This window comes from Dasypus novemcinctus, chromosome 3, assembly GCF_030445035.2.
Source record: "Dasypus novemcinctus isolate mDasNov1 chromosome 3, mDasNov1.1.hap2, whole genome shotgun sequence".
NCBI classification, from domain to species: domain Eukaryota; kingdom Metazoa; phylum Chordata; class Mammalia; order Cingulata; family Dasypodidae; genus Dasypus; species Dasypus novemcinctus.
In genome coordinates, this window is record NC_080675.1 from 98,427,886 (window position 1) to 98,441,570 (window position 13,685).

The following is a 13,685-nucleotide window of genomic DNA, read 5'->3' on the forward strand; positions in this document are numbered from 1 at the left end:
TTTGTATAGAGACTATTTTAAGATAATTTTTTAAAAGTTTACAGTTATATTTTGTAGGTGCTGAATATGACCTGAGTTGTACTAGACTTTAAAGATAAAAAAGTATAAATGCTGAACCTAAAAGCGAAAACAGTGTGACACTCTTACAGAAAAACATAATTTGAAGGAAACGGAAGTCTAGTAACATGAATTGAACAAGTTTACATTCCGCTCCCTTATTTAATGTTAAGTTGTTTTCATTTTTTTTTATTATTTCCATTTTCTTTTTCAGGTATTATCATGTTCAGCACAGAAAACTTTTATATTCTATATTCCTTCCCTCTTGTTTGAACACAGGATTGAAATTTGCATTTCAGGACTTTCACAAAATATTTTAATAATATACATGGTTAAGCCTATTTACTTTTACTGATAAAAATGAACTTTTTTAAAGTCTGATATTATTTTGTTATGTTTAGTTTGGAAATATTTATTCACATTGTGGGCCTGTTTTCTTTGCTCTTTATTTTTAAATTTCTCTTGGTATTTAAAAGATTGTGTTTTCATTCTCATATTATTTACATTAGTCACTTTTTCTCACTTAGGAGTATTTTATTCATTTAGATTTATTGAATTTAAGGGATGACACTGATTAACTGTTTCAAGTTAATCACCTTCTCTTGAAACACATGTGAAACAAAGATTCAGCTGACTGTATACAAGATGTTCCATGAAAACTCTCCCTCCAAATATCCAGGTTGAGAGAAAGAGCAACTAAACTTTTTGAAAGAGCTGGCCAAGAGCAATCTAAAAACTTCTTGATAACAACAGTGCCTGTGAGTTGCTGGCCAAGAGGTACTAAACTGCACTGTGTACAAATGTCATAGCAGCAAAAAGCAATGCATGGTCTCTCCTGAGTCGATCTCTTTTAAAAAATAACTCTTGAAAGTGAAAGTAGAAAGGAAAAAAAAAATAGTAACTGTGCCAAAGTACTAGGATTATTTTAATTAAAATTCAGAGTGAGAAGAAATTCTGCTATAAATCAATGACCATAAGAATGTGAATACAATTTATAACATTCACAATGTTGATAAAGAAATTAACATGTAAATATTGCTGTGTAAATTTAGTGTACATAACTTAAAATCACCAGGGAAAATATAGTGAATATGTAAAATATAAAATATAAGACAGATTAATTTGTGTGTATATTTGAGTTTAAGATAGACAGCAAAATATTAACTGATTAATTCTAAACACCAACCAGATGGGTAATCTCTTTTACTTTATTTTTATTTTGAAATATTTGGAGTTAATATAAGTTTTATCTGATAAAGATAGAAAAAATGAAAATTTCAGATTATTTTCTAAACATTTTAATACACTTCAAAATTCTCTTCTCAGAATTTATCTTTCTAATTAGGATAATACAATTGAATATAAATCATTTGATTATCTATATTCCATACATATTTCAGTTTTGAATATGAGTTCTTCAAAATGTTTTTCCACTCCCCTGGCTAAATCACACAGTCCTGACAAAGTTTCTCAGAGCCTCCTAAATTTCCTTATTTATGAGACTGTACATCCAGGGGTAAAAGTGGGGTTAATAGAATAGAACAAGGTTACAATTTTCTATATCCCTGCTTGTCTGAGGTTGGTATCACATATACAATCAAGATGGAATTATAAACTAGGACTTTTAACCCCATGGGAGCAAGAAGCAGAGAAGGATTTTGCAGGCCCTTTTTTTTTTTTTTTCTTTTGAAGATACAAAAATCACAAAAAATGTTACATTAAAAAATGTAAGAGGTTACTGGTATTCTACTATAGAACTATGTGTCTAGTAATGGAAGAAACTGTAACACTGATGTGGAGAAAGTGGCCACAGTAGTTGCTGAGGGCAGGGAGTTGGAAGAAGAGATGTGATGTGGAGGCATATTCGGGACTTGGAGTTGTCCTAAATGATATTGCAGGGAAAGATGCTGAACATTATATATCCTGCAGGCCTTCTCTTGAGAGAACTTTCAGCACAGATCTGATCACCAGATTGTAGGAGCACATGGTGAAGAGGAAAGTGGAGGAAATGAGCTGTTAAATATGATACAGATGACCTCAGAGGGCAAAGCTGGAGCACAGGACAACTTCAAATGAAGTGCTGGACCCATAGAAAGTCATCAATTATATTACAACAACAAAACAGGAGTGGAGAAAATAGGAAAACAGGCAAGAAGTGCAAGAAGCCACACACCAGACAGCAGGATCTAATCCTGATGCAGCACTGAGGTGTCACAGTGTTGACCTGTGAGGTTTTGTAGGGGCATGATTTATTGATATTCATAGTCCTAACTGGACACAGTAAATAAAATATATTAAAACACTTTGCTAGCAACCTGAGGTTTAAAATTGAATTCTGTTGGTACTGACAATAAGCAAATGTACACAGGACCTGTAATTTTAGCTCAAGCAGTGAAATAATAGAAAAACAATAAATACACCAAAGAATTAACACAGAATTTGTGTCCTTTAAAGAGATTAATGTGGGGGCTGGGCAAAATGGTGTCTGAGTGAGTGCACCTTATAGTCTCTCCTGCAAAGAAGCAGCTGGGCAGCATTGGAAATTCTTCAGGACCAGGCTGTTTGGGGATTTTGAAGGGCAGGAGGTGTCTGGACATTGATTTGGTGGGATGGTAACAGAGAATATTCATGTAAAAGGTAAAATCAAGGCTCTCTTACATGGAGATAAGGGCTGCACGCAGGATGCTCCACCTGAGGCGGGCAACACTGGTGGCACCATGGCGGTGATTCCTGGAGGCTCTGCAGTGCTGGGGAATTCATAAGCCCTGAGCTGTTGGAGTCTTGGTTGGTGACCCGAAGTATGGGGAATGAAAGACAAAGAAAGATTGGGTTCAGGGGATCTGAGAGCATTGATTTCTCAAGCTCATCAGACAACTTTATTGAGTCAAGGGGCTAGTATATATACCCCTAACAACATGACATTCAGCACAAAATCAAGTTACCTATTACCCTTACCTCATTCTATATTAACTAGTGATTGATGAACACCAACAAACTTTACTGGAACTATTTTTATAAAAATCAGTAACTATACTCACAAATCTTGTTACTCAGGTTGTTCTGTTCTATATGTTATTGTTCTGCCTGCAGGTGTGCTTTCCCTGCCAAGATTACGATCCACACCGATAATCACAAGGGACAGTTTGACTCAGTGGTCAAAGAAGTAACTTGCTTCCATGGAAACAATGTGCCTTTGTTTCCCACATTTCCCCCTTTTTGTTTTAGTCAGGGTGACTGTGCCTGTCTTAGGTTGCCCCCCAGGGGGTCTTACCCATCATTGACTACCAGCTAAGCTCACTGACTTCAGGGTACTATTGTAGTGTTTTAGCAAGTACTAAGTTATTAACCTGTCCCATTGTGTCGAAATGGTGCAATCTCTGGCAAACACCTTTACCCAGGCAAGCAACAACCATGAGCAACAGGATTAATACACATATCCCTATTCCTAAGGCAGATAAGAAATGCTGAGACTTCCACCAATCAACAGGATTAAACTTATTTAAATGTGAAATCAAATCATTAAAGATGTCCTTATCATTATCTACGTATATCTGATTATGAGACATTTCTAAAATCTTCTGCAATTCCTCAATTTCTAATGACATATTTCCTTTGTGTCCTAACAAATGATTTCTGATCTTATTCCATTGAAACGTAGAAATGTTATAATCCAAAGGAGTAATACAAAAATTACTTTCATTCCAATCACATTTCAATCCTCTTAACAAATTCAAATTATAAACTTGATCTAAGTGTAAAACAGCAGATTCCAAATTACTAACTCTGTTATTAAGTCCTTCATCAATATGCTCTTGACTATGCCATAAGTCACTTGCATTCTTGTGCCAATCATGCACGTATTGCTGTGTTTGCACCGTCTCATGCAATGCAACAGCAGCAGTGGCAGCAGCAGTGATGACACCAAGGAAGCCAAGAATGCCAGCTATGAGAAGTCCCAAAAATCTCTTAGATCGTTTCAACAGTCCTTGAGCCAGGTGGAAAAGAAGATGACTTTCAGGTGATGACTGCCACATCCAATTCATTTTCACTGGGATCCACACTCCTTGTCTTCAGCAAGCCAAGGTGATAATATCTCCATTCTGTAAAATATTCGCAGACAAGCAAGTATACAAAGCCCCATCCTTATAAAATAAAGCATTTTCAGTAATGGTAGCCTTCCCTACCACAAACACATATGGATCTCTGACACATGATTGAAAATGATGAATTTGATCTAATTGTAAATATTGTCCATCCATACTTTTATTACCTTTCCATTCAGAAGTAGATGCCACCCCTAAGAAGACTTTCCAAATTTGTTTTTGATCATGGACTCCAGTGCTATTGCACCATGGAAAAGGAACCCATTTCCCTTTATTATTCCAATCACTATTATTTTTAGTAAAAATTATTTTTTCATCAAGAAACAAAGATTCATGGAAAGGATATTGTACATTACTAACTTGTTGTCCTTTGCTATTTAAACCATACCAAATAAATCTGCCCTTATATTTGTTGGGATTCCCCATAGGGGCACTTTCCCAAACTATTCCATAGGAATCATTAAAAATGACAGATCCTCTTCCCATATGGCATTCATACCATCTTTGCATATCACAAGCATTCCTCTTAGGACAACTATAACTTGGATACTTATATTCTTGGTATTGATAGGATGGGAATAAAGTTACCAAAGATTTAGTATTATTATGGCTAAAATTGATCATAGTTCTATTTTTCACAGCCATACATGGTGGGTGATTGCCAATGCAAAGAGGTCAGAAATCAAATGCAAGAAGATTATAAATCCTTTGTCCTTCTTCTTGTGACTTAAGTGGTAGTCTATCATCCATGGGTCCAGGAAATATATGAGTTTTATTCAAATAAGCAGGAAAAGGAGGATCTTTCCAGGTTAACACTCGAAGTAACCTTAGGGATTATAAGGGATATAAGCCCAATATGTGTAATTACCATTGCCGGTTTCACTCACTATCAGTAGGATCCATATGTGTAGAAGACTCCACTTCTTCAGTCCTAGGTTTAATCCTTTTTGCCAGAAGCCAGATTTCTTCTCCATTTTCTGAAATGATAAGAGCATAACCTCCCTCCCATACTTTAACCCTGCCTTTTTTTCCATTCATTACTTAAAACATCTTTCCAAAATACTGGTTGATTCTCAGATTCTGCAATTTCTGTGTATGTTTGAGAATGTCCAAAATGACATTCAGCTGGTGTCATAGAATCATAAACATTAAGAAAATTTAAGGTAAATAAAGCTTTAGCCAATTGATCTTTAGGTGATATCATACCATCATCTCCCCCTTTTTGTTTTAAAAGCCTAGTTTTGAAAGTGTGATGGCATCTTTTAACAATAGCTTGACCTGTAGGATTATGGGGAATGCTGGTAACATGTTCAATAGCATATTTCCCACAAAAGGAAGCAAAGGATTTAATAATGTAAGAGGGTCCATTATCAGTTTTAATTTTTAGAGGGCATCCCATCACAGCAAAAGCAGACCAGAGATGTGAGCGAACATGATGAAACCATTCCCCACTTTGAGCAGTAGCCCACATGAAATGAGAATAAGTGTCAATACAAACATGAACACATTGTAGTTTACCAAAGGATGGAATGTGAGTAACATCCATCTGCCATAATTGATTAGGGGTCAGGCCTCTGGGATTAGTTCCAGCCTGAAAAGACACTGCTGTTAGTGGTCCACAGGTAGAATAAGTACGAATAATTTCCTGCGCTTGTAGTCTTGTTAACTTTTGATATTTATTTCACAGGCCTTTAGCATTAATGTGAGTTAAAGCATGGTAATCATGAGCACTTTGTAAACACCCCACTAATAAATCAGGTCGAGCATTACTTGCTGTCATAGGACCAGGCAAAGATGTATGAGAACGTATATGTGTAATGTAAATAGGATGCTGTCTTAATCTATTGAGATGTTGCAAATCAGCAAAAAGTTGAGATAATTCATTAGTAACAAAGATATGAGCCATTTCAATATGCTTAACAGTAAGGCATACATATTCAGAATCAGAGACAATATTCAAAGGTTTCTTAAATATTGTTAACACCTTAATGATGGCAGCAAGTTCAGTACACTGAGCAGACGTGAATGGAGTCTGCCAAGCCTGTTCTTTTCAAGAAGTAACGTAAGCTGCTATTTTATTACTATTAATATCAGTAAATACTGTACAAGATAGTTGGGCTATGCACATAGCCCTGAAAAGCACTGTAAAAGTTTATTGTTGCATTTTTTACAGATAGAGGAATGCAGCTGGCTTGATTTGTCTAAGAAGACACTAAAGAAAGTCTTAGCAAGTTTTAAAACAAAGTGATAGCAACACAACTGGACATTAACTTTTGCAACTAGCAGTGTTTGGGATTGCTGCATACTACAGTGTTGTTACTTTAATCTATGATAAGAGGTTGTTTCTGTGACACACACTCTTTTATAATAATTAAAACCACAATTAACCACATTGTACTTTTCTTTTTAATATGCTGAAATATTGGTAACTTTATACACTTTTAAGCATTTATAGAAATCTTTTACTCATACAACTTTAATTAACAGAGGGTTATAACACTTTAAAACACCTTTAATTCAGCTTATAATTTTTCTTTCAAGGTAAAAGAACAAATCTTTTATAATTAGTTTGGCATAAAAGGCTACTTTTCAGGATTTGATTTTGAGAAAGCAGTTTTGAACATTATGTTCCTTTAAAAGAGAGAAAACTTTTCACTCTTGGAACACCGAGGTAATGATGAGGTTAAAGCACAAGAAGCTATATTGATAAAACAGACTTTTTTTTGTATACTGATTATTGAGGATAAAAACTTTTACCAAAACAGATGAATGATTTGAGAAGCTTTGAGAAAGAACAAAATTTTAACTTTGCATTCATATACTACTTGATATTAAAGCTTTTACAATTTTATAGATAGACTGATCAAATTTTATTGAACTTTAATTATAAAAATTTCTTTTCTATGAACCTTCTGCACTTACCACTCAGGTTTTTTTTTCCATATTTTACTCTTTCTTAATAACCAATCTTTTTATCTTAGGACAAAATCATTTCCTGTTTCCTTCATAATAAAAACACATTTCATATAGCCCATATACAAAGTTATCAAGCAAACTTCTTATAACATAATACTGTCAACAAGCTTGTTAAAATAATAAACTTTTCTTTACTTTAAATACTTAGTAGCATGCAATATCAGAAACAGTTTCCTAGAAGCAAGTTGTCAAAGGAGGCTGGCTGCAGCCAAGCTTTTCTGTTATAAAATTACCTTTTATTATTATTATTATTAATTCAGGTTTGTTTAATAATGACCTTTTGCAATTAGCCACTTAAACACTTTAAACAATGCTTCATAAGACTTTTTATAATTATTTATAGCCATATAGACTATAATTATATTATTTTAAGACAAATTTTACTTTTACAGAACACTTTTTTTTTTTTTAAAGTTACCACAATACTTTCTATAACTTGCCACATGCATTTAAGTTCCAAGAGTTTATGAAAATTAGCCATCCTACTTTAGGGCAAAACACACTTTTTTGCAAAAACTTATTAAATTTCAATTAGCATTCTCACAAACTTTTAAACTTTTTAATATTCATTTAAGTTTTACATCCTTCATATTATCCTGTGAAGAAAAATAAGCTATTCATTTCAATCTAGGCAAGAACAACTTTTTATAAAAAAACTTATAGTAATTTTGTTAATCAAGACTCACAATTTTTATCATTGTAGAGATCTTATTAACATTTAAACTTATGTATTAATATAAGCGCTTATTTAATTTTTGGCCATTTGAATAGAGCTCTTTTATAAATTTTTATTAATTTATATTACCATCCAGAGGTATCAAAATATACACTGACATTGAATGAACACACACAGAACAATCACAGCACAGTAAAAGAAACATACAGTTTACAATTAACTCATAATTCTTACTTTCTTGGTTAAGCTGCTTTTAAGCTCTCCATTATATCACATTTTAAATATCACTGCTTAAGATTTCTTCTGGAATCCATGTTTCCAGTGACATGTAAGCTTGTGCTTGGAAACATTTTTATTAGTTATCAGCAATCAGTTAAGATAACTTGAGCAGCATAAATGTAGTTAAAACTCTAATTTAGCAGTTTAGACAGACCATTAACACACATTTTTGGATTATTACTCTGTAAGACTATTCTGAGACTTGAAGTTCAGGAGTAAACTTGATTTAAAACTGAAAATTCCTTTTTAAACCTTGATAAAAATTTTGTACTAATTTTATTATCTTGGTTAAATAAGCCCAATTAGAATTAGCATGGAAATAAAACAGAACACCAGTGTTGCCATGTTTTTTCTCTTTTTCAGTGGCTTAACTCTATTAACCCCCACTAGCCCACAGCTACATTGTCATGTAGACAGCAGGGGGGTTGCAGAGTTGCTGCCAGAACAGTTTCCTTATCTTAGTTAACACTTTAACAGAGAGTTTTCTTACAAGCCTGATTTCACTAACAAGGACATTATTTAGTATCTTTGCCCGTTTTAAATCTTTCACTAGTTTAAAAGTTTTTGGCTCAGGATGAAACTTGACACCCCCTTGTGGGTGTTGAGCATCAGGAGGAATTTGTTGAATAGTTACAGGAAAAGCTGCTACAGCTTGCATAGCCAGAGGCTCACCTTGACTAGATCCCAGTAAAAGACATCTCATTAATGGAGTAACAGGCACAGGATTTGGCTTAAAGCTGCTACGAACATAAGGCAGGTCCGTAGAGAAAAGTCCACTAGGTACTTTTCCAGGTTCTGGAGGTGCAGAAGGAACCTCATGAGTCAAATTAGGATATATATTTGCCTTAGAAATATTTAGTTCTGACATGGATTTAGTTAAGAATGGATTTGTGTCTTTAACTTCAAATAACTCCTCTTCTTCCTGATCCTCCTCCAAGTTCCTGTCTTTACCTGTATCATTCATAGCCGTTTCCTCCCTTGAGAAAAGAACAATCTCTTCTTCGTCAGACTGCAAAGGATCTAATGCAGCAGCAATATGCTGTCCTAAGGCCCAAACTGATGCAGGTATATTCTCTCCTTTCTGAGATATGCTCTCCACAATGCTTTCATTACTTGCCTTCACTGCTTAACATTCATCAAATTCTTTCCTTGTGGTTGAAACCAATAACAATGCTTTTGAACTAAAGCAAACAATTCTAACAAATCTGCAGTCTTAACTGTGATGCCTACACTGTGCAACAGTGGTTTCAAAACCTGTGAATATTATTCCAAGTGTCCTGGTTGATTACCCATACCCTGATGCTAGCGGAAAGCAAAACTTAATAATATGAAGCAGCAATCTACCCGGGTTAATTAATTTTCATGCTCCTTACCTTAAAAAAGGCTTTTTAACTTTCCGCGTTCCCGACCCAAAGGTGGAAGATCCTACGCTGCCATGTCTTGATGAATCCTCTGCCTCCAGCCCCACGTCTGGGCGCCACCTGTCAGAGTCTTGGTCTGTGACCCGAGGTATCGGGAATGAAAGACAAAGAAAGATTGGGTTCAGGGGATCTGAGAGCATTGATTTCTCAAGCTCATCAGACAACTTAATTGAGTCGAGGGGCTAGTATATATACACCTAACATACGTGACATTCAGCACAAAATCAAGTTACCTATTACCCTTACCTCATTCTATATTAACTAGTGATTGATGAACACCAACAAACTTTACTGGAACTATTATTATAAAAATCAGTAACTTTACTCACAAATCTTGTTACTCAGGTTGTTCTGTTCTATATGTTATTGTTCTGCCTGCAGGTGTGCTTTCCCTGCCAAGATTATGATCCACACCGATAATCACAAGGGACAGTTTGACTCAGTGGTCAAGGAAGTAACTTGCTTCCATGGAAACAATGTGCCTTTGTTTCCCACATTGAGTGGGCTATTCAGGGGCTTGCAGGGCAGGAGGCCTTCGGAAACTGATTTGGTGAGACAGACGGAGTTTTTTGCGAGGTGTGGAATTTTGGATTTCTGACACGAATATCAGTGCTTCAGGCTAGAGCCCCGCCCCCTAGGCCTGGCTGCCGATCTACAGCACCCTTAAATCGCTCGCAATAAAAAGACGTCACCAGGAGGTTGTTTTGGGGGCTTGCAGGGTGGGAGCCTTTTGCAAGCTGATTAGGTGAATCTTTTGCGGGGCATGGGATTTTGGGTTTCTGATACTGATATCAGCGCTTCCAGCTAGAGTCCCGCTCCCCTAGGCCTGGCTGCTGATCTGCAGCATTGTTAAATTGGCTGCAATAGAGAGGCGACCCCAGCAGGCTGTTTTGGGGGATTGCAGGGTGGGCGGTGTCCTGAAGGAGAATTGCTGATACAGTGACAGAAGAGACTCTAGTGAGAGGGGGAATTTTGGGTTTCTGACAAAGGTCAGAGTTTGCGGATGTGACCACCCCCATAGGGCTGGCACCCAGCTGCAGGGATCCCTGAAGGCTGTGTTGCACTGCGGTGCTCCCAGGCTCCCTGTTAACTGGATTTGAGGTTGCCAGGTCTGTGTCCACTAAACCCTGGTGGCCCACACCCTAGAGACTCACACCTCTTGAGTCTGCAATAGCACAGACTTCCCATCCCTGAATCCACCACACCCTGAGGTCCATCTGAGGTTCTTGATTGTCCTAGCCCTCAACGTTTGCACTTTTTTTTTCTCTTTTCTTTTTCTCTTTTTTCTTTTTTTTTTCTTCTTTCTTTTTTATTGTCCTGGTTGCTAATATTGCATTATCTCCTAGTCTTTTCTCCCATTGTATCCCTTAATGTCTTTTTTCATTTATTTAGGGGTTTTTTGTTGGTGCTGTTGTTGTTGTTCTCTTTCTTCTTTTCTTTTCCTTACTTCTTTCCCTCCCTTTTCTTTACCCACCTCCCCTTTTTCTTTCTTTCTTTCTTCTTTTTTTTCTCTTTTCCCTCCTTTTCTTCTTATTTTATTTTATCTTAATTATACAATAGGAACTGCAGGGAGCACCTCACATTTGTTGGGTTTCCTCATCCTCCATTGCCTCATTTCTGTGTGAATTGATTTTGGCCACCTACCCTATCCCCTTTCCCCCACATCTTGACATCCTCCATCACCTACTGTCTCTTCTATATTCCACCTTCCTTTCTATGGTCCCCAAATTGTCTCACTTTTAATTTCTAATACCTTTGTTTTGTTTTCTTTCTTTTATCCACTCTTGATATTATTGTCTTTCTTTTCTCTTTCCCTCTCTCATGAAAACACTAGCTTTTTAATTCATACTATATTCCTCCCATATTCAGTTGACTACCTCATTATAGGTACTCTACTTACTGTAATAACTCTACACAACTTACATGAATCTAATATCCATCCTCCCAGATCTCATACTGTTGCTCTGTTACATTTATTAACAATACTACTATACACATTTTCCTTTTCCACACAATTGCCCTTCCCTGGCCCTAATATTGTCCTTCAAATGAACTCAGCCAGCAATAAGAAATTAGACTAAGAAGAACAAAGTGACAAAGAGAAGATATAACACTTACACATGAACAACAGCTAATTAATCCCCAAGACTAGACAAAGAAGCTAAGGAACTGATTAAACCCATCAAGATAAAATGATGATCAGACAGCAACAAAAAATTACAAACCAAACCAGTAATCAGGAAAACATGGCTGAATCCAATGAACAAACTAAAAACCAAGAAGGGGAGCAGAACATCGCACAAGTAATTAAAGATCTCAGAACATATATCAGAGACAAACTTAATGAAGTAAAGGAAGAGTATAACAACATAAAGAAAACACTTGGAGAGGAAATTGCAGCCATAGGCAAAAAGATAACAGACATGATGGGAATGAACACCACAGTTCAAGAAATCAAAAAGACACTCACAGCAAATAGCAGCAGATTAGAAAAGGCAGAGGAGAGAATTAGTGATGTGGAAGACAGTACATTAGAAATCAAACAGATAGTAGAATTGATCGATAGAAAGAAAAAATCCAGCTAGGACTTAGGAATCTGAATGACAATGCAAAACGCACAAACATACATATTATAGGCATCACAGAAGGAGAAGAGAAGGGAAAGGGGTCCAAAAGAGTGTTGCAGGAAATAATGGCTGAAAACTTCCCAAATCTACTGAAAGAGACATATGTACATATCCAAGAAGCACAAAGCACCCCAAACATCATAAACCCCAACAGGCCCACCCCAAGACATACACTTGTCAAATTATCCAATGCTCAAGACGAAGAGAAAATTCTAAAAGCAGCAAGAGAAAAGAACACCATCACATACAAGGGAGGCTCCATAAGATTAAGTGCTGATTTCTCATCTGAAACCATGGAGGCAAGAAGGCAGTGGTATGATATAGTAAAGGTACTAAAAGAAAAAAATTTCCAACCAAGAATACTTTATCCAGCTAAACTAGCTTTCAAAAAGGAAGGAGAGTTCAAAATATTCACAGATAAACAGAAATTGAAAGAGTATGCCAACAAGAAACCTCCCCTTCAAGAAATTCTAAAGGGAGTTCTGCAGAAAGAAAGGAAAAAACAGGACAGGCAGAGCTGGAGGAGAGTGTAAGAACAACAAAAAAGACAAAAAAAGAAGGGAGAAAAAAACAAAATATGACAAACACGAGTCCAATCACAATATGGCTAACATAAATAATTCCGTGAAAGTAAAAATACTGAATGTCAATGGATTAAACTCACCTATCAAAAGATTCAGACTGGGACACTGGATAAGGAAATATGACCCATCTATATGCTATCTACAAGTGCCACATCTTAGACGCAGAGATCCATGAAGGCTGAAAGTGAATGGATGGAAAACAATCTTACAAGCAAACAATAACCAAAAAAAGACAAGAGTCGCTATATTAATATCAGATAAAATAGACTTTAAATGTGAAACAATTGTGAGAGACAAAGAAGGATACTACATATTAGTAAAAGGGACAATCTCTCAAGAAGAACGAACAATCTTAAATACTTATGCTCCTAACAAGGGCGCCTCTAAATACGTGAGGCAAACACTCGAAAAACTAAGTGAAAGAATAAATGCATCTACAATTATAGTGGGAGATTTTAATACACCACTATCAACTCTGGACAGAACATGTCAAAAGAGAATCACTAAAGAAACAAAATATTTGAACAGTATATTAGAGGAGCTGGATCTAATAGACACATACAGATCATTACACCCAAATACAGCAGGATATACATTTTTCTCAAGTGCACATGGATCATTCTCCAAGATAGACCACATGCAAGGCCACAAAGCAAGGCTTAATGAATTCAGAAAGATCAAAATCATAAAAAATAATATCTCTGACTACAGTGGAGTGAAGCTGGAAATCTGCAAGGGCCAGAGGGCCAGATTTCACACCAAGATATGGAAATTAAACAGCACACTCTTAGAAAAACAGTGGGTCAAAGAGGAAATCTCAAAAGAAATCAATGACTACCTACCTGGAAACAAATGATAATGATAACACAACATACCAAAATTTATGGGATATAGCAAAAGCAGTACTGAGAGGGAAATTTATAGCTGTAAATTCATACATCAAAAAAGAAGAAAGAGCAAAA

At 36.0% G+C, this 13,685-nt stretch overlaps 1 long non-coding RNA gene across 1 annotated transcript; it reads right to left on the reverse strand.

The window, feature by feature from the left end:
- Positions 1-2,882: 2,882 nt before the first annotated feature.
- LOC131277974 (uncharacterized) lies at positions 2,883-9,983 on the reverse strand. Its single transcript, XR_009185052.1, has 2 exons — positions 9,465-9,983; positions 2,883-5,137 (listed from the first exon to the last, which is right to left on the reverse strand). It is a non-coding gene; the product is annotated as an uncharacterized lncRNA (long non-coding RNA).
- Between the last annotated feature and the right edge of the window lie 3,702 nt (positions 9,984-13,685).